General features: G+C 49.1%; 1 protein-coding gene and 1 non-coding gene across 2 annotated transcripts in view; both read right to left on the bottom strand.

The window, feature by feature from the left end:
- PRKCQ (protein kinase C theta) overlaps positions 1 to 20,528 on the bottom strand; it is a 131,320-nt gene extending 110,792 nt beyond the window's left edge. Inside the window, exon 1 of the mRNA XM_072954996.1 lies at positions 20,384 to 20,528. The gene's annotated coding sequence lies outside the window, so the exon portion shown is untranslated. The remainder of the gene's footprint in view (positions 1 to 20,383) is intronic.
- LOC116277058 (U6 spliceosomal RNA) lies at positions 5,024 to 5,130 on the bottom strand. The gene has a single exon (XR_004186523.1). It is a non-coding gene; the product is annotated as a U6 spliceosomal RNA (small nuclear RNA).
- Positions 20,529 to 24,665: the final 4,137 nt, after the last annotated feature.

Genomic DNA, 24,665 nt, shown 5'->3' with positions numbered 1-24,665 from the left:
TTGTACACATCACCATTTTGCTTATCCATTCATCTGTCAATGGATGTTTGGGTTGTTTCCACCTACTGGCCATTGTGAATAATCCTGCTGTGAATGTAGGTGTGCAAATCTCTCTTTGAGCTATTGGGTCATACCAAAATTCCATTCTTAATTTTTCTGAAGACCTGCCATATTGTTTTCCATTGTGGCTGTACCAATTTACATCCCCAACAACAGTGCACAAGGGTTCCAATTTCTCCACATCCTTACCAAAATTTGTTAGGGCCTTGTTGTGCAACCATCACCACCGTCCACCTTCAGAACTTTTCCATCTTCCCAAACTCCGAGCCCAGTAAACAATAACCCCCTCTCTCCTCCTTCCCGCCAGCGCCCTGGTCATCACCGTTAGAACTGCACGCTCTGTGAAATTGACTAACAGTGTCCTCATGTGGAAAATGGTGAACACGTGAACTTCAAGCAGATTGTAGTGTCCTTGGGTTACATGACTCACACACAAAGCAACAGAGGCCAGTAGGTGATGTGCACACGGATTTCTGAAGGAGCTGCAATGCTGAAGAGAGGAAACTGCATAGTGGCAACTTTAGGACAGAAATGGGGCTCAGAGAGGGGAATCAAATAAACGGCACTGGAATCGGATGATATGATGTAAGGGCAAGGTAGGGAAGCAATATGAAAACCGTTCCCCTTTTTGACAGCTGGGTCAGTGGCATTTAGAGGGGAGGCGGCCAGCTCCAGGCCTGGGGAGGAAACGCTGTGCTTGACGACAGGTCCCTCAAAAGCCCTAGCGCAGAAGGCAGTGCGTGAGGCCACGCCCACGGCTACAGGAAGAGGCACAGCTGGGCTCCCACCAGCTCTGGCTGAGGGATGACTGGCTGCAACACCAGATACTCCTCCAGTAAGTCTCTTATCAGCATCTACTTCCCTTGGCAAGGAAAAGCATTTCCATTAAAAAGAGCCTAGTCCAACGCCTTCTTCATTTATTTGAGTCTCCTCTTGAGGGTCTGTTCGTGTCACCTGTAACTGACCCTAAAGCCGAGTGGCTCTTTGTTCACATGTCTCAGCAGCAAAGCCTCTCATCTCTCTACGTGATGCATATACAAAAGCTGTTTTTAGGAACTCCTATTTCAGACAGTGAAAATTCACATGGATAAAGCAACGCTGTGAAAACAGATGGCTAAACAGAAAGATACTTACCAAACCGCGATTCTATGCTCTCATTCGGATGGGAGAAAAAAAGACATCCGTTGTTGTGGATGCGTGTCGAAAGTAAACATCAAGGAAGAACTGAAGGGGTCCCAAAGCAAACTGGAATGACTTCGCAGCCAACGCACCATACCAATTTTATACCACCGTTGTGGGGTTTCACAAGTGGATTCACAAAACGGAGGACGGTTTAGGAACGGCCTCTTGGTCTACTGAACGTCATAGTTAGAATTATTCCCTTGTTATCTCCCCTTTTCTTATTTGATGGACCATGCTTGAGAAGCAACCAATAATATGAGAAATCCAGAAAAGGCAAGTTCACGCGCACAGAAAGTGGAATGATGATCACCAGGGGCCGAGGGCAGGGAGTCACGTCCAGACTTTCTGCTTGTGAGGATGAAGGCATTCTGGAAACTGATGATACAATGGTCGCACAACACGGTGAATCTAATTAATGCCACTGAATTGTACACTTAAAATGGTTAAAATGAAAATATCTATGTGTATTTTTACCACAACAAAAAGCAACAGATAATGTAAGCACGTGATTTATTACTGAATCTGCTGACAATAGTAACTTAAGTTTTTGAATCTCGTTCCTGGTCTGCTTCCTTTCCTGTTTCCTAAACAGGCTGCCTCACACTTTTTCTCCTTCTTCTCCAAAACCATAACTCTGCCTTCTCCACCCCCAGCAGATAAGCTTGTCTATTTTCACCAGAAAAATGGAGGCCACAAGACAGGCATTGGTTCAACGTCCTTCCCTCTCGCTCAACTTACCTCTTCTCCGCCTCTTATTCTCCCCCGAGGGTCCCATGTGAGCGCAGCCCTGGCCACATCCCCGGAACCGGAGCACTTATTTTCCTGCACCCCCGACATCCTTGCGATTTCAGCCCCCCCCCCCCCCCCGCCCCATTCGCCAGGGCGCTCACAGCCCGCATCCCCTGCGAGGCCCTGACACCGCTTCTCCCGCAGGCGCGGGTGTGGCTCTGCCTCCTCGCCCCCTCCAGCGAGCTCCCCTTGGCCGCCTTCCGTCTGCTTCCCTGCCCTGCCCGCCCCCCTGCTGCCCCTGCGGCCCGAAGGGCGCGGGCGAGGCGGTTTCCAGACCCCCGGCTCATTCCCAGTCTCCTCCCTCCGCTTCCTCCCTCCTGCCCTCCCGCCTCTTCGCTCACCCTGCAGGCTGCCCTGTGGGTTCAGCTTTCTTTACCTAACCCTGACGGAACATGTCCAGGTGTTGACTGCTTTCTGGCTCATCTTGGCCACGTGGGCGGCCCCAGCGACCCTCTACTTAGCAGCAACTGGAAAAGTACATTCTTTTTGAGCTACGCTTACGCGTCCTTCAGCCCGTACGCTCATCTACACGCTGGGCCTCTCCAAGGTCCTCAAGCACAACCGAAACAAATGCGGATTCTGCCTTTCCTCAAGGCCCCTGCCTCCGCTCCCCCGCCTGTCTTCATCAGCGGAATTGCCGTCTACTGAATCGTCCGGGCTAGGAACATCAGAATCGCCTGTGAGGGCTCCTTCGTTTTCATCGTCACAAGTGACTGTGCGACAAGCCCCATGAATCTGACCTGGTCGTTTCTTTCGCATGTGATCCTCACTGTTCAGCCCTTTAGCTTGAGAACGTCAGGCATTTTCCCCAGATGCTTACAGTGGATTCCTAATTCGTACCAACCCCCTTGTCTGTGCGCTGCCTACCCCTCCTCTACCTTGGCCATAAGAAATGTCTTTCCAACTCTCTTCCACGTCGAAAAACATAAAACGCCTTCCCTTTGCCTAAATCATTAAGTCCGGACTCAAATGCCACGTGATTTCCTCATTACAGACAAACTTCCAAACTTTAAGGGAGTTCGACTCTGGCTAAAGAGGTAGCTTACACAGGGCATTTAAAAATATTTTGGTTTCTGAAAATGCGTTCTGCTAAATAGTTCTGAATTTGTTTAAAAGAACCTTAAGCAAAACAAATCTTCCCTCACACAACTGTCAAGATGAAAACAGACATAATGTTAGCGCTTTTTTTTTTAAAGCTTAGTAAACACATGGAGGAGATACATGCAGAAACCCACAACTGATTTAATTTGCAAAACCACAGCTTTAGCTCCACTAAAGTAAAGATGACTTTGATAAAATACAACCAGAAAACTGAGATAAAAGATACGGGGTAAATAAGTTAAGCTGACGACTTAGCAAGCAAGCCTCGTGGGTGGAGCATGAAGTTCTCGGAAAGCTTTGGACGAGAAAGCCGTTAGACTGACCCCAGGGAGCCCCTGGGAGCGTCATGCTCCCCGGGGAATCCCTGCTTGCCGGAGGACCACCATCTCCAGGACCACAACCCCGCCTGCTTGTGAGGATACGGGCACCTGGTGTCAGGAGAAGCACGACTTCGGGGCTGAAGCTGCATTTTTGAGGTTGGCGTAGGAGAGCGTCGGTACGTGTTAGGGCTGTGCCAGAGCCAAGTTAAATCCTGGACGTCATGAGGCCTTCGGTGTGGTCTTCACTCCACCACCAAGCAGCCGCGACAGCCTGAGTACCTCCTCTGAGCCCCGGGCTCCCCGCCTTCAAAATGAAGGGTCTGGAGAGAATAACTCACATTTATGCTTGCTAAAATTGGACATTTTACTATTTTTTATCTTAGTATGATTAAGATCAGGGGAAAAGTCTAAGAGACAGCTTTTATCCTCAGGGTGAAACAAAAGGAGAAAGACTATGTTAAAATGGATCAGCAGTATTATTCCAAGCGCGTTCTCCAGCACAGCCAGGCGTGCTCCCTCCGACGGGGCGTGTGTGGACGTTAAAAGGAACAAAGGACGCGAAAGCGCGGGAGCCCTGGCTGCAGGGATGGGAACTCATCGGACAGCCCTTTAGTTTCCTTCCACTCGTTTGCCCACCCGCTGACATGGCAGCAAGAGGCCATAAAAAGTCGGGGAGGTTTTTAAAAAAGGTACAGCTCCTCAGTACTCATCAGAACCGTCCTAGTCAGACCCCACGCATCGACTCGGACAGCAAATGCGCACGCTGACCCCCTGCTAAGTCCCAGGAACGTCGCAGCAAAGCAACACAGCGGTGACAGTGACGGTGACGAGGGAGCCGACGGCAGGCCTCGCGGAGGAACAGAGACAAGGACCACACCCCACTCGGGGCCAGGGGAGGGCACAGCGTGCCTTTTCCATGTCACCTGGTGAGCGGTCTGCACCCCTCTCTGTCTCTCCTTCCCTGACCATGACTTGACGGCAGTGAGTGTCCATTAGGTGTTCTTCCTGTCCCTCACTCTCCATCAAAAGCACGCACCTGGGAATCTAAGAACAGGCCTTGTCTCTTCGTCTCTCCATTCTCTTTGCTGTAATTTCACACAGTGCCACGATCTAAATGACCTTATTTGCACACTGTTTAGTTTTGTTTTTGAAGTAGAGTTGATCTACAATGTTGTGTTAGTTGCAGGGGTACAGCAAAGTGATTCAGATATGTGCGTGTATATATATATTTCTTTTCCAGATTCTTTCCCGTTGTAGGTTATCACAAGGTACTGAATATGGTTCCCTGTGCTCGGCAGTATAAACTTGTTTATTTTTCAAATAGCAGTGTGTGTCTATTAACTTCAAACTCCTAATTTACCCCTCCTCGACCCCCTTTCCCCTTAGGTAACTGTAAGTTTGTTGTCTGTCTTCGGTCTATTTCCATTTTGTAAATAAGTTCATCTTTGCCATTTTTTTAATAATTCCACATGCAAGTGGTACCCTACGGTATTTGCCTTTCTCTGTCTGCCTTACTTCACTTAGTAGGATAATCTCTAGAGCCATCCATGTAGCTGCAAATGGCATTATTTGCAAATACGGGGCATTGCACGAATGTGTGTGTCACCCTTGCACAGGGGCCGTGCTAGTTTTATCTGTATCGTTCCAATTTTAGTGCACGTGGCGCCAAAGCGAGCACCACGTACCATTTATTGACTGTGTTTCTCCTCCAAAAGAAAAGGAAAGTAGGCCTCACACGGGCTGGGACCCTGGCCGCCTCTGCTCCCCTGTATTCCCCACACCCAGGTCAATCACTGACCAACGATCAATGACGCGTTTGATCAGTCAGTACGTGCGGACTGAATAAATCCCAGCCGGCCCCACCTCCACACAAAGTCCCATCTCCTCTCAGTGACTGACGAAGCTGCTCCAGCGTGCGGGGAGCGTCATCTCAGCATTTATTTCCTTGCATTTATTTGTAAGAGGACCTGTGTGTCCTGAACTCTCGAGTTGGCAGGATTTCAGGTATCAGAGTAAAGCGAAGTGTGGACTTTCCGGCGGGGTGGCGGAGGGTATTCTGAGGTCACATCAACGGTGGTCACCCTTTGATTTGCTGGGATGTCTACTCCAAGAAAAAACAGATTCCTCTATGCTGGCCACAGCCTCCTCCCTCACTCTCTGGCCAAATCCATAAATCCTCTAAAAGTGGGGCCCTGGGTGGGCAGGGCCCCACGAGGGTCGGAGGATGAGGTTAAAACAGAGGCACAGAAAAGAGGAGAAACGTCGTTTCTGCCCCCAGGAGAATGCCTCGGGGGTGTTCTGTGCCCTGGTAGTTACTATCATGTTCCCAATTCATTCATTTTCAGCTAATATTTACATTCAACCTCTGAGAATGGCCCATTTGCTCAAATATAAAACATCTATTTATTTCTGGTTGTTATTTTGCAACCCAACCCCCAAAATAATAAAGTACAGAGTTCTTGAGATTAAAAAAAAAAAAGATCCTTTGGGAAATACTGGCAAAAGAAATGCTTTCTTGAATAAGGATATCGCTTTGAACTTTTTGGAATCCCGGGCTTCAGGAATTCATCAAATAAAAACAATTAATAAATAACAGACATAAGAGGGATCAGAAAGTTCATCTGGATCTTATCTGTGATTCACACACACTAGAACAGACTAAAAAGCAAATGACAAAGAGACCTCTGGCAGGTACTGAAAAACAACGTGGAACAATGGATCATTCCCCCCATTTCCAGAAAGACCTCAGACTTCAAAGTTATTACCAAAGAATGTTAATCTGGCTGCATTCCTCACTCACTTCTAATTCAACAAACTTTCTCCTCCACAGCTCTTTGCAAGTTACAGCAGGCAGTACCTACGTGTGTGTCCACCTATGAGAGACCTGGCCATTTCAAAATGTGCCCCAAACTGTCCTTGAGATCTAAGGAGGGAAGAACGTCTCAAAACTCATTCCTTACAATTCATACCGCTGTCAGGTAGTATTTAAAAAAAAAAAAAAGAGTCAGTAGACACCGTATATTGCCAAGTTCAGGCTAAGTCAAGTGGAGCATTAGAGCATAAACTCTGGCATCACACTGCCCGGGTTCAAATCCCCGCTCTGCTGTTTGAGCAGCTGGGTTGCTCTGAACGAGCTGTTGGACCTGTTTCCTCATCTATAATACGGGGACAGCAGCAGGGCCCACCTCACGTGAGTTAACAGATGTAAACTGATCAGGGCAGCACCTGGGCTACAGCAGCAGCTCGGGCTGAGGTATGACTCTCAGCCCTGAGTTCATACACTCAACAGAATCAAAGAAACGATCACACTTTCTTCCTCCACTGTGAGCAGAAAAAGCATTTTCTCACGACAATTACTTCCTTTACAGTTGTTTTGTTAAAAAGGTGGCTCTGGGCGCTTTCAAGGTGGGGCTTCCTCACTGGGGACCAGACACCTCCTCGCCTCTCCCCAGTGGTGCCACTTCCCCTGAAGCTTGTCACTGGCGTCAAGTACAACCGTCAGTTTCACTTTCACGTTATTCTGTCAGTTTGGCTCAGGAGGAAAAGACACTCAACCAAGTGAAAAAAGCGCCTTCTGGGATCTAGGAGTGACAGCCCCCGTCTTCCCAGGAGCACCTGGGAGCTTCTCTCCGCCCAGATTCCCTCTGGTCCTCTAGGCCGGCAGTCCCCTGTCGAGAAGGTGTGCGGAGGCGTGGGGGTCTGGACTGTTTGGAATCGGGGTGCCCCGCCTTTTAACTTCAGGCCCGGGATGCCCTCATGGGGTGCGACTCCCACCTCTGCGTGGATGCGCACAGCTGGGCCTGGGTCGGTCTTGTCCCTGTGCCTTCCTCCCTGCCCAGGACACTGCGCTGTGCTCTAGCTGAGCGCTCCTTCTCGGTCGCCGGGCTGGGCTCCCGTCCTGCGTGTACCTAGTGTGTTCTCTCTCTCTGCGCTTCTGCAGACCTGCGCCCATCACTTTGGGTTCTGTCCCACGGCTCACTCTTCACAGCTCTGACCCTCCTCCTCATCGCACCCGCCTTCTTCCTGTTTGGGGTTTTCTGGTCTTCCCTCCGGGCGCCCGTGCACGCAGACTACACGCTCAGCACAGTTGCTGAGCACTTGCTGTGTGGGGGGCGAGCTCAAGGCTCGACTGCAGAGAAGGAGACTCGACCCTGCCCTCAAGTGTGATGGGGAGAGAGGTGTATTAACACTGCTGAGGTAGCTTCCTGTGCTTGAAGCCAGGGCACTGGGGGAAGGATGTGTTAATACAGCGAGGGGTGCAGAAGCCTTCACAGGGAGGTGATGTCTGAGGGGTCAGCCAAGCGAGGATGCGACAGGCCCACGTGGAGCCGTGCTAACCAAGAGGCAGCTGAAGGGCGACGCGGTGTTCAGGTCCTTGTGAGATGGGAGGCTGGAGGGGCAGGCAGGGGACAGACCAGGAAGGACCTGGCAGGCCACGTGAAGGGTCCGGATTTTATTTTGTGGGGGATGCAGAGCAAGGCGGAGAACGGGGATCAGATTTTTGTTTCCAACAGATCCTTCTCGCAGCAGAGTGAAGAGTGAGACTAAAGGTTCCGTCTCAGAAAATAAATGTGGGGTCACCTTTATGAAATGTCATCATTTAACAGCCTACATGTTTGTGCTCGACTGTTTTCCAAAGACGGCTGCCCGAGCATCTCCCGTTGCAAAGCTCTTCTGGGACGTCCCTCGGCCACGCCCCACACAGGGGGCAGCCGGGGCCCCGCCCTGTGACCCTGGCTGGCCTGGGACTTGCTTTGACCAGTAGAACCCGACAGAAGTGATGCTCTGTGAATTCTTAGTTTGGCCCTTCAGGTGTCTGAGCTTTGGCCAGTGTGTGCTGGGAACACTCACTCTTAGCATCCGATTACCATGAGAGGAAACCCGAGGCAGCCGCATACAGAGAAGGAGAAGGCGTGGGCTGGGCTCAGCCTTCTGGCCGTCGCCACCAACCACAGATCTGAGCGGTCCCATCTCAGGTCTGTCCATGGCCTCATGAGAGGCCCCAGGTGAAGCCCCGAGGAGCAGGGCCGGCCCAAATCCCCCATCCGCAGAATCGTGAGCAAATAAAATGGTGTTGTTTCAAGCCACTAAGTTTTGGGGAAAGTTGGTTACACGGCGATGAACAGCCAAAGCAATACTCCAGGTGGAGTGCATGGTACCTGCAGCCCTGGCCGCTTCAGGACAAGAGCACTGGCCCACGGCCAGCACGAGGGAAGCGGTGCTTCCCTGAATCACTTATGCCCAAATCTTACTTCAAGCCTGTGTCACACCTAACTGATTAGTGCTCAGGCTCCTTAAAAACCGATTCTTAGAAAAGGTAATCCTCTGATTCCACCTCGCAAAGAGCCAAGAAAACACCGTGCGTGGATTAAAATTCCCTGGAATTCAGTCTGAACATTCCTATTGGCAGTTTTTTTTTTAGACAAACATCCAAGTCAGTATGTGTCCCACTTCTTGGACCCGCAGAACGTTTGATGACTCTTTATAATTTGTCTTCTTAGCTGTATTGCTATGTGTCTCGAGAGAGACCAGGACTTGAATAAACGGTGTCCTCTCTCTGGGTCTAGAGATTTAGACCCGGAGGCCTAGACTGTTTTTCCACAAGAAAATATTTACAATATTTGCCCAGGAGAAAACTGATTTCATATATTTAAATGACGATATGTTCTCTCTGTTTTGAAAACCTCTAATCTGTTCCTGGAAGAGGAGCGCTCGCCCTTCTTCCTTTCATTTCTACTGAAATCATAAAATTCAAACCCGATGTTACGTGTTGGCATGTCTCTACCGGCTCCACCGATGGGAAACGGTTAACGGGTAGGTTTGTCTTCATTAATTCCTAAGATTATGTGCTAATTTATGTTTAGCAATATTGGCAATTTTGGGGTCAAGTAGACTCGCATCTATTTTATCTTAATAAGTAACACAAAGTCTTTCCTACAGCTCAGATGGCTTTATCTCCTAAAGCACTTTTAGTCACAGACCAAAGGGTACTAGAAATATTAACAAATCTCAATGAAAAGAACCCGAGTGGTAGAAATCCTTCTTTTTGCTGAGACGGAGGGAGGAAGGTTAAACTACCTTGTGCTGCACCTTTGGCAAAATTTAAGCTGCCTCTGCTTCAGAACCTGGCATTATGCAAGTTATTTCTCACTGAATTATTTCAGCATTAAAAGGACTTTTATAAAACCCTCCAGGATTGGCTTGGTTGCACGAAAGAGGCAGAGTAAATCCCAGTTCCTCTTATGAAAGAGTTTATTTATGGCCACTGTTAATACCAACCCATCTGTACAGCCTAAATATGTCCTAAAGTACATGCTAATTGATTTTTCTTTTCAAATGACTGATGCAGAAGAATTAAAAGAGCCCCCATTCCTAGAGGGGAGAAGACTGTCTGGCTGCTATTCCTCACCATCTTATCTTCCAGACACGAAGCCCACTGGGGAGGTCAAGTTGTTCACTTTGGAGAACCAGCGTTTTTGAGAAAGCCTGGTCATTACCTTTCTTGTGCTACCATCATCCTTAACACAGTAGAAGAAGAAAAAAAAATGTGCTGTTGATGTCATCCTATGAAATTTTATTTGCAAAATCTAAACTGAGTATCGTTGAATGCTTTCAGTGTTTGGGCGACTGCACACCCGTTTACCGGGGAAGGGTTACACATCCCACTCCTGGTAATATCCTCTCATCTTCACCCACGTTTCTGAATGAGCTGGCTGCAGCCCGGGATCCATGACATGTACCCAATACTGTACCACCCCCGGGCCCAGGTGAAACCCTGGTCTGACTGGCACGTGCGGCTACCAAAGGAGCTCCCCCTCAAACAGCTACAAAATGTTAGGGTCAGGAGGCACCCTAGACCCGCCCCGTCCAACTCGCTCAGCTTACAGTCAGTTTGGCAAAACAGGAATGAGACCTTGGTCTCCTAGCCCCAATTTCTGTGGCCCTTCTCTCTGCCTTCTCGGCTGGACGGCTCTGAAAGGCTGGCGTGGTCACCAACAAGGTGGACCAAGGCAGGGGCAACGATGCCACCAGAGCCGGGAGCCACTCTCGCTCCAGTCTGTTCTACCGAAAAGGACAAACTATCTGGATCCTTAACCCCTCTGTGTGCCAACTTCCATGTATCCTCACTCACCGCAGGGAAACTGGAGAGCAAGGCGGGGAGGCTGGCACCCGGGCACCGGGGAGGGAAGGGAGGGAGGCAGATGAAAAAGTATAGAAGCCAACCCAGAAGCTACACAGAAGTCAGCGCCTCCACGGGCAAGGATGTGCGTAGCCCTGCGAACCTCTTCTCAGTCAGACTCCTAAAACGCACCTTAGGAACGTGGGCAGACATGGCAGAGATCAGGGCTCTTACAGCCTGAAATACATGGCAGTCACGATCAGAACCCTTCGTGTTGGCAATTAGAAACAAAAATTAAATACATTCCCTGACTCTGAGAGGTTTCTGTGAACTTCCTCAAGGTGCAGCCTGAGCTCTGCGCCTAGAGTTTAAGAGAGAAAAAAGAATAGAAATAGAGCAGAAAGTAGAGACTAGGCAATCGGGGACCTGGTGTATGCCCTGAGGTGGGCATCCTTAGGAGATCATATTGAATTAAAATATAATCACTGAGCTCTGGCTCTGACCTAGACAGAAACTGTAAGTCCCAGAGACACAGGAAAGCGTAAGAGAGAAGGCAGACACGTCACAAGCTACCTGGGAGAGGTGTACCAGGAAGGGATGCTTGTGTGGGTAACTGCCAAAGGGACTCTGGCTGAGAAGGGGCGTGGACAGGGGCCGTCTGATTTTATCTCCAAAAGGAAAGCGGGACACGTAGGTGAGAACCATCAGGCTTTAGGAAGGCGGGGGGGGGGGGGGCGGGGGGTGAGTCTCCTACAGGCAGAAGCATCTCTCTTACTCTGCAGACACAGGTGAGCGTCACTCTTTGGCTGCCCTTAGGGAAACGTCACGGTGGGACTCAGTGCGTTTCCCCTGAAACCTCATGCCATTCACGCAGCAAGTGCGCCGTGAAACCCGTCTCCGCAAACCCACTGAGGTCGCGCGGGCTTTTGAGGCGTACGCCCAAAATCTAAGCTCCGGTTTTCACATTGTTTTAGCTGTGGCTTAACTGCCGTTGGGAACTCCTGCCAGTGCCCATTCCCGTTCATTACTGCTGGGTTTATTTTTAATCTTCTTTAAAAGATTATGTTTTTCTCCCCTTTGGTTTCATATTTTTGGTTATTCTACCTTTGAGTCTGTTAAATGATTCATTACTCTTTACTTTCAAGACATTTTTCTTTGAATGCTCTCAATTACTTAATCTTCGGTACTTTTTTATCATCTTGACTCTTGAATTTAGTCTTTGACTGTTTACGTTGCTTAACGAATTTTGAGATCATTATGATTTTGTTCTGAAGAATCCTTAAAATCCTTCATCGTTTCATTAAATTTTTTGTTAACCTCTTTTATCCTGTAGTATCTTCTTTTTATTAAAATAACTTTTGAGCTCTCTGCACACCTATACTGAGCAATGTACCTACTGCCTCATCCATTTGCTTGTATGATGGTTCAGAATATTTCAATATTACTTTTTATTTCCTGATCATTCTTTTTTTCTTTCTTTCTTTTATGGTTGGCATTATAAAGGTCAGCAGAGTGAGAAACCATAAGGGTAACAGAGACAGAAAAACCAGAGACGCGGAGATGGAACCTCTTCCCTTGGAGTGAGTTGCCGCTTAGCATTTTTAAATGTTTCCCACCACCTTCAACTCTGCCTTTCCAGCAGAACATGTCTAGACCGTTCCAGAGACCCACAGGCAGGAGCCGCTGAGGGCGCAACGGCTCTGCTCGTGCGGACGTTTACACTCCTGGGCTGGAGACTTTTCTCTCATTACTCAGCACACAGTCCCTTCGACGTGACAGCTGCTAAAACACACGGCTCGTTTACCTATTCCCCTAACAGCTGAGTTCCTACTAGACATTGGATATGGCACCAGATACCAGGGATCCGACCAAGAATAAGAGAGGATGTGCCTTCTGCCCCCGTAGGGTTTACAACCTGTTGGGACCGTCAAAAGTAGACAGACAACGGCAGGACATTCTAAGCGCCCTGCCAGAGAACACGCACTGATTCACTGCCACACGTGGCGCTGCGCTTTATATAGAGGATCTCGTATGTGCTTTAAGAACACGTGGTGGGGGGTACAAAATCCTAATTTGGAGGGCAGATGTCTAAGCCAGGCCCTGAAAATGCAGGGAACAGCCAGAGGAGGGAGAGGGCGAGAGGCTGGGCAGAAAGTTCCAGGGGGCAACGGGACACACAGGGCACTAAGAAGCCTAAAGAGGCTCGGATGTGGAGGGACGCGATGTGCGCGGTGCTGGAGAGAGAGGCTGGAGAGGCCAGGGGCGTGCAGACCAACCGGAACCTTCTAACTCATGCTGAGGCGCCTGGGTTTCCCGCCAAGTGCACTGGGTAGCACCGGAGCGTTTAAAGCAAGGAGGCTGAGCTCCGGGTTCTAGAAGGATCCTGCCAGCTGCAGTGTGGAGAACGACCCTCAGTGACAGCGACCAGCCCGGGGGCTACGGCAGCAATCCAGAAGAGAGATGGCGGCGGCCCGCAGACAGAGTAGGGAGGGGAAAGGCGGAGGGAATCAAGAGACACGCAGCGGGTGGAACTAACAGACCCTGGTTCGGGGTGAGCGGCGGAGGCGAGGAGTCATGAAGACACCCAGGTTTCTGCTTGTGCAAGGACAGGCGATGCCAGTGCTGGATTCAGAAAAGGACGGGAGGCAGGTATCTGTGGAAAGAGAAAGGGGAAGTCGAGGCATGCAGTTCGGGGCACGTGGTGTTGGCTGCGTCCATCAACCCGCCACAAAAGAGGACTTTGGAAAGGTTTCAATTGGGCAGTGGTCAGCGAGCAGAGGGCTGTTAAGGTCAGAGAGGGATGAGGTTACCCGCGGGGTGAGGACACTGAGGAACGCCAACCTTCCAGGGGACAGAAAGGAGAGGAGGAGCTCGCAAAGGAGGAGAGACGAAGGAAGGAGAACGGGAAGGGGGAGAGGCGTGCGAGAGAAACGTTGCTCCAAGGGTGCGGAGATGCGCGGGACTCGGTCTGCCGCAGAGAAGACAGGGAGAGAGGAGCGGAATTTAGCAAGAACTGGAAAAAAGGAGCGTGAATGTGACAGATGCCCGGAGGCAGAGCCAGCTGTCTGCGGCCAAGACGTGGAGAGAGCACACAGGGCAGCGGTGGAGAGGACAATTTAAGGAGTCCAGTTGTGAAGAGGAGGAAAGAGAAGAAAGTGGCTGGAGGAGGGCGTGGAAGGACGGCCTTTCTCTTTAAAGCTGGGAGGGGTTTCAGCATGTCTGTGCAGTGAGAATGGGGCCAGCAAGGAGGGAAGGGAGGAAAATACGGGCCCGAGAGGAGATAATCAAGATGGAAGGTGAGGAAATTTTTTTTCGCTGTAACAGACAGGAAAGGTGGGAGGGTGGGACCAGGTGGAGCTGGATCTGCAGCTCTGTGACCGCAGGGTGGGGTGGCCTTCATCAGGAAGACTTCCATTTTCCCAGCAGAGCAGGATGAGGGGACGGTGGTGACAGGTGGCGGCTGGAAACAGCTGCTGCAGAAAGCAAAAGGGAGTGGACCAGGCGAAGTCGGAGAGCCTGGCTGAGGCTGGAAATCACAGGATCACAGAATTGTGAATTTGCATAGCTGCACAATTCTGTCAAGCGGAACTCATCAGCCCGGGGGCACACCCTGGGAGAAGTGGAGAGTTGGACTCTGCTCCCGCCCCACGCACTCCAGCTTCAGATAAAAGCACATCACCTCACGTGGCACCGAAGATGCGGTCTCCTCCCCGCAGCAAGGAGGACGCTCCGGGGGAGGAAGGGGCGGTGGCCACTGTCATCTATGTCAACTTCAGTTCAAAAAATCAATACTATTTTCCTTCCTAAGCGATTCAGTTCCTTAGGAAGCTGATAGGGTAGATCCCAAGATTCATATTCTTCTTAACAAACGTGGACCCTGGTCACAACACTTTCCCTGAGAAAACGTCTTCCTCAGTCAACTGATGAACAAATTTTGGGAATACAACCCACAGAGGCATTAAAAGATTATATTTGGAGCCAAGAGATCAGGGTTCCTGACCAGTAATTTGTGTCGTGTGACCCTTCTCTTGACGTCTGCAAGCCTCAGTGTCTCCTCTGCAAACTGTGACCCATCCACCCAAAGAGCAGGACTTCAGGAGGACATGACCCCGTGCAGCCAGGCCCCTGGCATGACGCCAGTCAGCTAACACGCCTTTCCTCTCCAAGCCTCCCGCCGCCCTCCAGACCCGAGCTTGTGTGACTTAAAGGAACACTGTGGAAAACCAAGTGTCACAGGTGTACAGGTTTCAAACATTCAGGTAAGAGACACATCCCGAACTCCATGACCCAAAATTTCATGAATCACTCTTGCCCTATGAAATGCATTCTAGTATTTTCCATTCCGTTCTCTTTCACGTGTACAGATACGCTTGTTACAACTCAACGAGTTCATTTCAGAATCCAATAATGGATTGTGCCTTGCGGTTTGGAAAACACTGGGTGAGGCCTGTTTTTGAATCACGGAGAACAATACATGAACGGACCGCAGAGTGGAAACCGCTGACTACCGCCCTCAACACACAGCTGACGCGAACTCCTCCCCAAACTGCGAGAAAGGCGTGCCGCGAGCGACTTGGCTTCTTGCTCACCTGGGATGTGAAGAGCCGTCTGCACTGACCATGGATTCACAGCGCTCAGTTTGCTTTGGAAACTCACCCTTCTCTTGGCAACACCCTACTTCCTAGATGCTTATTTTAGCATCTACTCGGGGTGAACGACCCACAGACGGGACCCACAGAGATGGGAAAGAGGATAAGATGGCCAAGGGCAACGAAGAGCCTGCCCTTTGTGCTTCCAGCTGAAGACCCGTAGTCGCGCCAACCACGCCTCCGAGCGGGAGCCTCCGGGCTCACCCCGCTCCCTTCACGCGCTTGCTACGCTCAAGCCAGACTGTGTTCCTTTCTCTCACTAGGATGTATTCTCGTGTCCTCAGGCCATCCTAAAATGTGGTTTCTCTCTTCCAGAGCATCCTCACTGCCACACTCTCTTACACTTCCCCTGGGACATCTTCTCAGACACCCCGGAGCCACTGGTCCCTTGGCACCACGTACGTCCCCCGTACTTACACATTCTTCCTGCACTGATTTACTGAGGGGTCTCTATGTGCCAGCCCCGCCGTAGTAGCTGGGAACACAGCTCCGGACAAATGCCAGCCCTTGTGAGCTTCGATTCTCAAGGTGGACACAGACAAAGCAAACAAGCCAACATACAACACAGTTGTGCACCGTAATATTATCAAGCGACACATCACAATACACATACATGCTGGAGTCACCATGCTTTGCTGTAACTTCCTCTTCCCCTGGCAGCTTCTGCCCCACGGGTTACACACCAGAGTGTGTGGCGCTGAGGCTCACAACAAACGCTTCATGAATGAAAGCACAGCCGTGCACTCTTTGGTTCTGTTGTCCTGGGAGTCTGTCTTGTTTTGATCACACACAGGAGATAACACAACCTTTAACTCATCTTCTGCGAAGGGTCTGGGGTGCACATTTAAAGTTTGTAATACAAAGGCCATGCCTATGTGATTCTCGACAACTATTCATTTGTAAATCCCGAGGGCCTTCCTGCAGGAAGGGGCAGCCCTCCCTGCAGAGTCCTATAGTTATTTGTTAGGAGGCCTCCTGCCCGTGGCTTCCCTAGTCCTTCAGGGATGCTGGAGTAGTAACTCCTCCAATTATTCTGCACTAGAAAGCGGGACATAAGCACAGGATGAGATGGGGAAAAAAAAAAAACGAATTCAGGAGCAGAATCAGTCCATAGACCTCCGATGTCAGGCATCAAATGGTTCGGTAAAAAGTTAACCGGTTATCATGCCACACCTGTTAGGATGGCCACGATCCAAAAGACAGCAGACAACAAGTGCTGGTGAGGATGGGGAGACGCTGAAACCCTGTGCTCTGTTGGAGGGAACGGAACGGGGGGGGAGCCGACATGGAAACAGTACGGTAGGTCATCAAAAAAAAAAAAAAAGAAAGAAAGAAACACAGAATTACCATTTAAACCAGCAATTTCATTTCTGCATATGGAGCCAAAAGAATTTAAAGCGGAGACTTGAAGAGAGAGTTTTTTTACAGCCATATTCACAGCAGCATTAGTCGTTAAGCCCAAATGTGGAAGCCAGTGTCCATGAACAGACGAATGGATAAACAAAACAGGACATGTACCTACAGTGGGCTATTACTGACCCTTTTTTAAAAAGCAGGAAATTCTGACACAGGCCACAACATGGATGAAGCTGGGGGGCATGAAGCTGAGCGAAACGCGCAATTCACAAAAAGACAAATACCATATGATTCCATTTACACGAGGTACCTAGAGCAGTCAGCTTCAGAGACAGGAAGCAGAATGGAAGTTTCCAGGGGCTGGAGGAAGGGGTGAATGGGGAGTTATTATTTAATAGGTGCACAGTTTCAGTTTTGCAAGATGAAAAGGGTTCTGTGGATGGACGGTGGTGATGGTTGCGTAACAATGTGAACGAGCTTAATGCTACTGAGCTGTACACCTAAAAATGATTAGGGTGGCAAATTGTATACTATGTGTACTGTACCACAATTTCAAAAATGTAATTAGTAGGTGATCCACCTCTGTGGTTTATGGTCACTGCTTGGTGGTCATACAAACCTGACTTCACCACTTAACAGCTGTAACAGCAGGGCAAGCGACTTAACCTCTCTGAGCCTCTGTTTCCCCATCTGGACAATGGGGATAATGATGATGCTATCAATTTATAAAAGCTTTGCAAAGATTAAATGAGATGGTAATGTTTGTCAAATACAAATAAAATTGAGCATAGTGTCTGCTACATAAATTATAAATAAAAATGCATGGATAAAACCATGCCTTATTGCTTTTGTTGGTTCCATTACTACCATCAATATTATTAGCTTAATTCAAAAGTTAATGCCAATCTATAAAAGTACGTGTGGCCAGTGTGTGCCTTTAATATCTGCCAATCTCATCCCAGAGCGGAAATCTACGATTCTAGGCTTGAGGTGAGCCATTCCTAGTTTCCAAAATCCCTGGTTCCCGTTCCATCCCAAGGATATTTTTAGATGACAGAGCAATGTGAATTTGTGTATAAATGCTCGACAGGTTAAAACAATGAAAGATGTTTCCACTACTGCAAGGAAACAGCTTTTTCATCTTTCCGCTTCAACATCATGTGTTTCTGTAAGATTCTCCTGATCCCTGCCTTAACAGCTAGAACAGGTATTAAAAATCAAAGCTGGGTGCATTCCTGCTTGAAAACAAGACGCTCAAAGTTTTAAAATAATAGAAACAGAGAGTTAAAGGCTACGTATGTCACCACAAGACTTGGTTCCCTTACTTTCAATTACAATTTGATTTGGGGGCAACAAAATGACATAAAATTGTATAAAATCAAATGATACATCTATGTTCTCTGGGATTTTTGACCATACAACAATTTTTTTATTTATTAAATGATTTGTGAAAACGACTTGGAAAAAAAAGAGATAAAAGATTGAACCCTATGAAAAGGAAGTCCCCTGAAGTCAAAAATACCCTTATTAACACACAGTCGCATTACAGTACTATATTAGCAATACTTCCAGGGGCAAACAAGGTCATCAGTAACCCTAAACCATGAAATGCGTTAAGGGCAGGAAGTACTGATTCCTACTCGTATTTTGAAAGAAGACAAATGTCCTATCATCAAATTCTGCACTGTAAGAAGATTTGTGGAGATTAATTCCTGAATGCCAGTTACAGATTTGTACATAAGCCCACATGCTCAGAAGAAAATCCTAGAGCTAGTCCACACGGAATTTTAGATAAAACATCAAATTCATTACACAGACGAATTTCGAGAATATATTGCCGCAGAATGAGGGACTTTTAGAGAAACAGCCAAAGGCAAACAGGCTGTTCAAGGGGGTCTCCAGGACCTGCCATAACAGAGAAAGCTCACATCTGTGTTGAAAGGGGTCTCTGAGACTCTAAGAAGGACCGAGGTGTGGCTGAGTAACATCCCTGCACACCTGAAAGACAAGTGACCTACCAACAACAGGAAGTTCAGCTGCTGATCCAGGTGCCTTCCAAGCAGACTCAGTAACGAAGCTTCTGTTGGAGGGAGATGGGCACCGGAGGAGGAACGACAAAGAAGTTGGTTTTAAGAGCTTCTTGCCATCCCGGAGCCACTACCTGCCGCACAAGACGCTGGCGGAAGTGAACATGACAAGGCAGAGGGTAGAGGCAAGAGTCCTCCCTGGAAGTTTACGTTTTAAAAGTTTACAAGAAAAATCACAAGAGGCTGGAACAAAGGCTGGTGACGCCGAACAGGCGACTCTTGAAATCAGAGATAAAAGTTTATGAGGGGGGGGGGGAACCCAAAACAAAACAACTTAATTTAGACTTAATTGCTCACTTGGAGGAGTTCCACAGCTGGGGCTTTGAAGCTTTTAGAAGCTCCTCCTATGCTGTGTCTTTAAATATATGTGCATTCAATCAGCAGAAGAAAGACTCACAAGATCCGTCTGCGTCTGCGGCAGACACCTGCTTCAAACAATGGCACTGATCTCCGAGGGATGTTAAACAGCTGTGCATGAACTTCAAAAGTAATTTGCAACCAGATTAGTAAATGTCACCCTCCTTCCCACCAGACACAGCATTTTTTAAAAGAGATGAAGCATCCGCGGTAAGACTGCCATTTTACAGGACTTAACAAAGATCGGTTAGGGGGAAAAAACGAAGACGGAGATTCACAAGGTTGGGGTGGGGGGGTGGGGCAACGCGGAACTTATGAATAGAGCTTGTCTATTAAATATCCCCCTCTCCACCACCACCAGGAAAAGCCAGTGATGGGACAATGCAATGGGAACAACAAACCACCAGACTTGTGTCCAGAAAGGGCACTGCACCTGAAGGACCCACACACTCCTTAGGGATGGGTCATTCTCTCCACGGACAGGGACAGAGCAATGCGTTTTCAGCCTTCTCCCCCTGTCATCACCCCCCTCCTTGTCAGCTTGGGCCATCACTCCATCATCTTTTATTAGCACCAGTTTGAGCAGGACAATCCCAAAGACAGAGCAACACACTAGCGCTCTCCCGGCAGAAATCCCAGCATCTCCAGGCGCGCCTGCCTCGGGTCTCCCCTCGTGCATCCCCGTGGTGAGTGCCGAGCCGTTAGCATCCATTTCACACTGATAATCTGAGCCCCAATAAACATCCAATAAAAAAGGCTTTAACTCTACTTTCTTAACCTGCGGCCCTCAAAGCTCAAAAACAAACACTCTCACCCAAGGTCACAGGACTGAGCACCAGACTTTTTTCGTTATCCATCAAAACCCGCCTCGCCTTGCCCCCAGCCCCCTGAAAAGAAACTTGGTTTGTTCGGAAGCGTTCATGCTGGCAACCCCGTCCGCTTCTCTAGCAAACGCCAAGAAAACTTATTTCACTGTGGACAGGTTGCCGCTGCACCAAACATCTCTCCTTCCAAATGTGTGCCGAGAACTTAAAACTCACCGCCGCCCTCTTCCCTTCCTCCCTCCCTCCCTCCGCGTTAGTTCAGGTGAGAGAAAACCCGAGAAGGGAGAGGAGGCGCCCCGGACCCAGCCCCGGCAGGCCGCCTCCCGGCCAAGGTCCGCGCGCATCCCGGGTACCCCAGGCACCCCACCCGCGAGGGACCACGGAAACTAGACCCAGATTTGCGGCTCTTGTCGCTCTTTCCGACTCCGTGGTCATCCTGCTCGCCCCTTCCTGGACCGGCTTCCCCTCCACCCCGATCTCCGCCCCAGGCCCCCCGGTGCCGGCCCTCCCCGGCCGGCGGACCGGCGCGGGGACTTACCTGCCAGCAGCCGCGGGGGCCGAGCGCGCGGCGGGGCGGCGGTGGCGGCGGTGGCGCGGGAGCGGGCGGCCGGCGGGGTGCGTGCGCCCGAGGGCGGCGCCGGCCAGGGGGCGCTCGTCACCCCGCGGCCCCGCCGCCGAGCCGGCTCCCCGGACGCCCGCCCCGGAGCCGCGGCCCGCGCACCGCCCGCCGCGCGCCTCCAGGTCCCGCCCCGCGCGCCGCCCCGCGCTCCCGCCCGCGGCGGCGCGGGCCCGAGGCCAGGCCCCGTCCCCGCGCCGGGGAGGCTGCGCCGCGCGCGCGCGCGAGGAACAGGGGCCCTGAGACCACATGACTCTCCATCTGACCAAACCGAAAAGCGAAAACGAGCCTTCCCACGGGAAGGAGCGAGAGCACTAGGCAAAAAGGGCTCCGTCTGTTTTGCCGGCTTTTACACCAGAAAGGACTTGTGAACCGAGCTCTTTTAAAATGGCCCAGCTGAGGATTTGGTGCCCTTCGGTCCGCTGGAGAAGCCTTCCTAAGTTCTGTTTCTGACTTCAATGGTTTGTTTCTGCACACTGTCCTTTTCTACATCATTTCCAAAGTCGCACTGCTTTAAACTTGGCATCCCTTGCGGCCTCACTGAGATGTCCCACCCATGCACTTGTCATTTGAAGACTTTCACGCCTGGTTGGTGGTACTAATGGTGCTCGTGGTGAGGATGATTGGGGTGCTTTTCCCTGCACTCTATAGGGTTAATTGTGTATTCAGGTTAGAAGATCTGCGCACTGGTTACCAGTGCTGCTGCTCCCTCTCAGCTGTGGCCCAGTGGTTAAAATGTGCTTGGCCAAGGAGTTTGCTGCTGTGACATACTAAGCCCGGATTAGTCTGAAAAATAGTCCTTTTTCTTTTCTTTCTCTTCCTTCTTTCCTCCCTCTCTTCTTTTTTTCCCTCCCTCCCTCCCCTCCCTTTCTTCTTTCTTTTCTTTCTTTCAATTAAAAAGGTATGAAAGAGCCAAACCTTGGACTAGCAGGCTTCTGATTGTGGAAATATAGACCGTCAGCTGAAAAGGACCTCAGACTACACCTAGCTCCAAACTTTTAAAGATGAAAAACCGAGCCCCAGGAGGGTTTAATGACTTAATTCACACTGCTGCCTTGTGGCAGGCCTGTGCTGGGAAACCAGAAATGGTAACTCTTTCCCCTAATCTGTATGAATTCAGCAAAGCTAACACACTCACCTTTTAAAGATAAAAGTATGTTCCCTGCAAGTTATGCCCCCACCCCCACCCCCTGCATTTATCAATAACTAACAGCACTGAATGGACCCTCAGGCCAGGGTCACCCAGCAGAGAGGCTGCCACCTCTTGGAAGATCATAGCCAGGAGGTCTGAGCGTGGACCGACCTCCATGTGCTGGCTCGCAGTAGGCACTCACTGTGTATTTGCCATTGTGATTTGGTGGGAAGATGTGTCTGTGGCTGAGAACAAGGTGGCAGAGCTGGAAGGAGGACCCCTGCTGAGAAGGCCCGGCTCCTCCCCGCAGACTGCAGAAGAGAAGCCTCCTGCTTCCAGGTGCCTTCCTCCTTTTCCTCCTGCCATCCTTAAACAGAGCCCATCACACGGAAGAGAGACGGCAGACTGTGATTGCCCCAGTGCCAAGGAGACAGCAAACCCACTCATTCCTCACTGCTGGGGTTTTCATGGATTATTTGAGAAGGTTAAGTACATGTAGGGGCTCAAGGGAAAAGTCTTATGTTTTAATTTACTCAATAATCAGTGGCTTTTATGATATCACTCATATGTGGAATCTAAAAAAAAGGACACTGAACTCATCTGAAAAACAGAAACAGATTTGCAGACTTAGTAAAGAATCTTACGGTTACCAGGGAAGAGGGGTGGGAAGGGATAAATTTGGGAGTTTGAGATTTACACATGTTAGCCACTATATATAAAAACAGATTTTTAAAAAGTTTCTTTTGTGGAGCACAGGGAACTATGTTCAATATCTTGTAATAACCTTTAATGGAAAAAATATGAAAATGAACAGACGTCTATGCATGACTGGGACACTGTGCTGCACACGAGATGGACACATTGTAACTGACTGTACTTCAATTTAAAAAAAAGTCAGTGGGTTTTAAAACATTTCAAATGGTGATGGTCGTCATCATATTCGGAGTTTCTGTCCACTGGTCACTGCGATGAGAGCTTTCGATGCACTATTCACTGAACCGCCATAACACTCTTAAGAGGTAGATATTATATCCTCACCATCACCTCTGTTTTAGAGATGAGAACAGTGCAGTCTAGAAGGATTAGACAGCTTGCCCGAGATCCCACATTTGATAAAGTACCACAACCAGGACTTAAACTCAGGCCCGCCTGAAGCAGCGCCCTCGGACACTGTTGAATACTGCCTGCGTCCTATAACCAGACCCTCCGCTCTCTGCCTCTCTCTCTTTTGGACAACTGGTCTCTGGAGACCCATGTTTCTCTGTAACCATGTGGTCCTACAATTGGAAACCCATTAATCTGAAGACTGGATCTTGTAAAACAAATCCATCATATGTCAGGAAAGAGTTTTTGTTTTTGTCTTGAATTGCATCTAAAAGGGGAAAAAAAAATCCCAATTTGTTCTTGTTCCTGCTGGGTGTCAGGGAAACCTGACCTTTCCGACCCCAGCGTCCAGTGCAGCCGGCCTTCCCTGCCCTCCTCTACCCGGCATTTCTGCTTCGCATCAGACATGGTCTCATTGTTTTATAAACATGGCTGCTGCTCAGAAGTTCTCCACACCTTTATTTCCTGGAAGAGGAAACTGCATTTCCTGAAGGGGCTTATGTGGGTGGTGAGGTTCCACTCATTCTTTTAAACACACCCATACTTTCAGTTCTGTACTTCTCCCCCCTCCACACTTTCAGCTTCTGCCCTGAAGTTTCCTGGAATCGCGCTGAGGATAGACTAGGGGGAGCCGCTTCGGTTCACTTGAGCTGGGAAAGACGCGCTGCCTGCTCTCCGTCCAGGGCTGGGGGACGAATGACTCCCTGGGATCTTGGCTCTGGAGACATCACAGTCCATCTTGCCTCAACTTGGGATTTGCTGAAGGAAGCCTGAGATGTCTCTTTGGCTTTAATTTGGCCCTACTTGGCGATAATTTGCTACCTCCCCGAAAGACCAGCTCTGGCTACCCTTCTGTGAGGCTGACCTTCCACAAAGGACATGGGATTGGAATGAAAAAGAAAGTGTTCTTATTATGAGCCTCAATTTGGAGAGAAATGGTGTTAGGGGAGAAGCAGGGTATGACCATACAACGGGAACAAAGGATCGTTTCACATGGACCCTTCCATCTCTGCAGAAAGTCACCACTTGGGGGAAACCAGCTTGGACAGTTTCATGAGACGTTTGTCCAGCTGGCTGCTTTTCCGCAGGCCTGGCAGAGAGTGTTTATAAAGCGGTCCACCTGAATCCCCAGATGAATTGGCTTGGAATTGGAAGACCACGATCCACCCTAACCAAAGATTTGAGAAGCATGCTGAGTCTAGTGTAAATTTATTCAGAAAAATGTCAAAATTATTGTAGGATCTCTGGACAAAAAAGGCAGAGACAAACAAACAAACAAAATAACCCCAGGTATTTTATTGTACATTATTACATAGTAACTATAAATGAAGTATCATCTGCACAGTTTTTGAATCGCTGTGTTGTACACCTGAAAATAATATAATACTGTAAGTCAACTGTACCTCAATAAAAACACCACAGCTGCTAAAAAACAAGTCTTTTAAATTCACAATCTGGACAATGGAAGGAGAGTTTTTCTTCTTTTCAATCCATCTTTAGACATCCAGGTGGGGAAAAAAGGGATAATTAGAAAAATTTTTTATTGCCAAATGAGAGCCCTAAAACCCTGAAGCAGAAACTGGTTCTCCTTTTGGAGAGTAAGTAAAACATGACTACTGTTGATAATAAGGTTTTCTGTTTGTTTGTGTTTAATATTGAAATGCAGTTGCCTTGGGGAGATTGTTATCAACTCTTCCAGACCATGAGTGCGGTGGTGAAAGGTGAATGCAGGTTTTACCCTGATGTCTAAAAGGAACAATGTTCCTAATGTGATATTTTTGGAAGTTCTCTTGTCATTATACGCTCAGTAATGTTGAGCTAATTTTAAAATCTTAGACAAGGTAGGGGAGGCCGGTGCTACGTCTTCATTTAAGAAAGAGATTATGAGTGAACCTCACACTGGCTAAAACTCACTGTGCGTTCATGGCTTGTGTCTGGGCATGGTGACAAACACTTTGTTTCAATTAT

Source organism: Vicugna pacos, chromosome 35 (genome assembly GCF_048564905.1).
Source record: "Vicugna pacos chromosome 35, VicPac4, whole genome shotgun sequence".
Taxonomy (NCBI): Eukaryota; Metazoa; Chordata; class Mammalia; order Artiodactyla; family Camelidae; genus Vicugna; species Vicugna pacos.
This window is presented reverse-complemented; position numbering and strand designations above follow the sequence as displayed.